Here is a 5123-nt window from a genome sequence, read left to right on the forward strand (position 1 = left end):
TAAATATCAAGTTGGGGTAAAAAGGATTAAGGCCAGTCCTTTCTTTTCTTTTCTTATTTTGGTACATGTTGAATATGAGCTACTTTTGGGACATTTGGGGTAGAGCTAACTCATTAAGGAAGTAAGTAATTTATCTTGTAAATTTCACTTTATAATTTTTACAACTGATAAATATTTATTACAAAAATTTTACTTAATGCAAAGAGGTTCGAAGACAGAAGTAAAAAGTCCAGATAATTGGACATTTTGTTAATATTAAGTGAGCGTCAGTCCAAATGTGTCCCTTTGCAGATAAATGAAGGGAATGAAAAGGTCTTTCTGTCAGCATAAGGAGACAAGCTGATGACGTTGGCATCACGTCTGCATGCTCTGGTAAAAATTAGATGTATTAAAATTATTGTATATGAATTCAGCAGAAAAATATCAAATAAAGGAATGATATAGCTTCAGATAAATATTGAGAGGGTATTATGGAAAGCATAAGATGTTGAATGCATTTAAAAACATATATTGAATTTTTTGCAATGTTAACTCCTTAGCATTTAAGGGAGGAAAATGGACATTCTCACATTTCTTTCCTGCCTGCCTTCCAGTTTCCAAATTGTATGATTTCATAGATGTTGAGCACCTACTCTGAGCCAGAAACTGTTTTAGGTGTTTGGGATACATCTGTGAATAAAATGGACAGATACTTGCCTTTGTGGAACTTACAGTGTAGTCAGGGGGAGACAGGAAATAAATAATGAAGGCAAATATGATAATAATTTAGGGAATACAAAGTAAGCAGAAATAGAAAAACAAGGGTGGGAAAGACCAAGTGTGTCACGTGCAGGAATGAGAGAAGAAAGTTGGAGTCCAGTCATTCATTAGAAAGGCAAGGTGGGAGAAAAGGGTAAGTGGAGGCAGTCAGGTGTCTGGGGTAACCATTCTAGGTAGAGGAAAGCTAAAGTGAATCCCTAAGGAATGCCTGGCAGGAATCCCTAAGGAATGCCAGGAGGCTGGCGGGGCTGGAATGGAGTTGATGAAGAGCAGAGCAATGGCATTAGAGGAAAGAAAGTATACAGGATGGAAGGCCTGATCACATAGATCCCCTATAGGCCGTTAGGGGGAGGTTGGCTGATACCCAAAGTGAAATGGGAGCCACTATTAGTTAGTGTTCTTTTTCTCATTGCAATCATTATAATATTTACGTTCTGCTTTGTAACTATAATCTTCAAAGATGTTTAGTCTTTTAGAATGAATTTAGTGCTTAAATATCAATCCTGCTATGTTAGTGTTTCAGTTTTCTAATGCTGTGTAATGAAATACCCCAGAGTTTAGTGATTTAAAACAACTGTGATATTATTTCCCATGGTTCTCTGGGCTGACCAGACCTTCTCAGATGGCTCACTCACGAGCTGGCAGTCCATGTTGGCTGGTGGCCGGAAGCTCAGCTGGGGCCGGCCACTGGAACAATTACATGTTGCCTCTCTCCAGGTGGCTAAGGCTTCTCACAGCTCCCTTCCAGATCATCCTGAAGATTGCCAGGCCTTAAAGGCTGAGCCTAGAACTGGCCATGGAATAACTTTGGAATAACTGTTATCTATTCTCTAATTTTTAAAAATATTTTCCTTGTTTCTTTTCCTTTATGGTGATTATCTCCAGTCTTTTATATATCTGTTTGATTCCTTGTCATTTCCAAATTACTTTTTACCATGGAAATGATATACTTGTCCTTAAATTGTTTACTTAGTTCTGGAAGGTCCATTGTCATCATGGTCTGTATTTTTAATGTTTAATCTGTTAAATTTTATTTCATTGAATTTATTTTTAGTTATTCTAAAGTGGGAAGTGCTCACAGTGAACGTTCTTCTGTTCTTTGAGTTAGATTTTCTTCCAGATTAGGTTCTTTATGTATGTCTTGCATGCACTGTTCTTCTCCTTTCTCTTCTTTTCTTTTCCTTTTCTCCTATACTTTCCGGTCTTCTTTCTTCCTCTCATCAACACTCTTAACATTTTCATGTGCAATAAATTCTGTTTACTTTTCAGATTTTGCTAAATATCTTTGCCAGAATTTATTCCACCTACTGAGGAAAGTGTATTCTACCCTTGAACTGTGGATTGTTCTCCAGCATATTTAGAGTATATATACTAAAATGCACATACTGACACAGCCCCAAGTGGTTCACATCCTCATATTCACTTCTTTCTCTTGATTAAAAAAGTCTGGGGGCACCTGGGTGGCTCAGTCAGTTAAGCGTCTGCCTTCTGCTCAGGTCATGATCCTGTGGTCCTAGGATTGAGCCCCGTGTCGGGCTCCCAGCTCAGTGGGGAGTCTGCTTCTCCCTCTCCCTCTGCCTCTCCCCCTACTTGTGCTCTCAAATGAATAAATTAAAAATCTTAAAAAAGGGGCGCCTGGGTGTCTCAGTCGTTAAGCGTCTGCCTTCTGCTCAGGTCATGATCCTGTGGTCCTAGGATTGAGCCCCGTGTCGGGCTCCCTGCTCAGCGTGGAGTCGCTTCTCCCTCTCCCTCTGCTCCTTTCCCACTCCTGCTCACTCTCAATCTCTCAAATAAATAAAATCTTTAAAAAAAATCCGAAGGTAAAAAATGTAAGGCTATCACTTCAGCTTGCTTGGTTCCATATGTTGGAATATTAGTGACCAGTTTTAGGATATTGCCTCCTCATTACCAGAGAATGGATCGCTGTTGGGAAACAGTTTTAGGAGCCCTGCTGCAACAGAATCTAGAGTCTTTTTTCCTTACCTTGGGTCCTACATGTTGAAATCTTAGCTTTGGGTTATGTATCTCCACTTCTTTGCTTCCAGATGATATTTTTTTTTTCCATGGGGGAGAGCTGGACATTACTATTTTTTGAGGCAAAATGGGGCATTTTGAGGTCTACTCCTAGGCATCATTACTTTTCCCCTTGAGTATGGATCACATTGTCTTGCTTCTCCATGTGTCTAGGTTTTGTTTTCTTTGCTATATGCCAGACATTGTACACGGTGTGTTGCAGAGACCCTAATTTAGGAATTTTCCTCTGAAGAGTGGTAGTTCATGCAGTTGACCCAAATGGCAGCTGACTCAGTGGGCGGTTAAATTACCGGCTTATTACATTGAACTTGTATGGGCTTTTCACTCTGTAAGGATGAGCCTTTTGGTTTTGCACTTAGTCTAGTCTTATGGTTAGATTCTTAGCCTTGAGACATAGATTTTATTCTCGAGGCATGGCCCTTCTTTCATGAAAACCCTGAGGTGTTTACAATACGTCTCTAATTTATAGGAATACACATCCAATGTTGTGTCTTCTCTGGTAGGCGGGAGCTGAAATCTGATCAACTCTTTCAGATCTCAGCTCTTTCTTTCTGCTTTACTCTTTGGAGTCTCCCTTGTACACAAGCTGCTCAGGGGTCAGCCAAGGATTTAGGGAAAATTAGATGCAAAATTGGGGAATGTCCTCATATCTTCCTTCTTCCTGGGATTTCTCCCTTGATTTTTAGATTCTCTGGCAATTGCAGACTTTTTTCTCTGACATCTCAAGCTTGTGTGGCTTTCTGCTTTAATTTTCCCACACCACACTGCATGGACTAATGGCTGCCTTGAGGGGAAGAGCTTTGTAATCATAGATCTCACTCAGAGCTGTTCTCTTTTATCAAGGATCAAATACCTTCCAGTTTTGTTCTGCCTTTGGTGGCTATTCATTACCTTCAAGTAGTTCTTTTTAATATTTTTGCCAGAATTTATAATTGATATCTGTAAGAGGATGAATTCACCATAAGCCCCTGTGTCATTACCAGAAACAGTAGTCTGTGAGTCCATTTATTTAAAAACAAAAACAAACCATACTATAGTCTTTAGGGAGGTTTGCTTGGGTGGCAAAAGATTAAAGAGAAACAAGGATGTGATTACCTTGAAAGTGAAGTTCTGCTTTGCAGAGAGGTAGGGAGTAGTGGTTGGGAGGGTCCACAAACAGGCTCCTGGGTGCTGGTGATATTGTATTTCTTAACCTGAACAGTAGTTTATGAATGTTCACCACTGAATTGTGGTGGAATGTATACTAATTCTGTTATGAGAGCCCACCCTCCCCCTAGGAACTCATCTACACTTAATTACCTCCCAAAGGACCCCCTCCAAATACCATCGCACTGGGGGTTAGGGCATCAACACATGAATTTTGGGGGGACAAAAACTTTCAGTCCATGATAATACAAAGGCATAGATTGGTGAAAGTAGAAGGATGGAAGACGTATCAGACTACCTAGTGTAAGAAAGCTCATTGGCTCTATTAATATCATTTAAACTGAACTCAAAAGGAGCAATATTATCAATAAAGGAACTATTTCATAATCATAAAGATTCTATTTATTCTGGAGATGTAACAATCCTGAATGTGTATACACCTCCTAACAGAACTTCAGAATGTATGAAATAAATATGGAACTAAAGGAAGAAATCCATAAAAACTTGGTGATTTTTAACATCTCTCTCAGTAATTAATTGATAGTACATGTAGCCAAAAATTAAGTAAGGTTGTAGAAGATTTGAATAATGCTATCAACCACATTCACCTACTTGGCATTTTAAAAACCCTGTACCCAATAACGATAGAATACACGTTTTTATTTCCTAGTACACACGGAACAGTCACGAGATAGATCAGGTAACAGGACAAAAAAAATGTGTTGATAAATGTAAGAAGATCAAACCTTCTGTAGTATGTGATCTAACCACAGGATATTAATTATAAGTAACTACCAATAAGAGAACTGGAAACATTTCAAAAATTTAGAAGTTAAAAAAAATTCTAAATTATCCATGGGTCAAAGAAGAAACTACAGGAAATATTTAAAGCATTTTGAAATGTATGCAGTTGAAAACACACAATATCAAACTCCACATAACAGTGGCATCACTAGCTTCAAATGTTTGCCATAAAGAGGAAAAGTTTAAGATTAATGATCCAAATTTTAATCTTAAGAAGATGAAAAAGCAAAATGCTATAAGTACTAACAAGATATTTATGAAAGAGAATAAAACGTTAGGGAAAGCTAAATTAGTGTTTTGAAAAGATCAGTAAAGTTGATAAATGGCTAGAATGTCTGATCAAGTTAGAAAAAAACTTGATGATAAAGATCAGGAATGAA

The sequence above is a fragment of the Leptonychotes weddellii genome, chromosome 3 (genome assembly GCF_054177405.1).
Source record: "Leptonychotes weddellii isolate Sample4059 chromosome 3, ASM5417740v2, whole genome shotgun sequence".
NCBI lineage: Eukaryota > Metazoa > Chordata > Mammalia > Carnivora > Phocidae > Leptonychotes > Leptonychotes weddellii.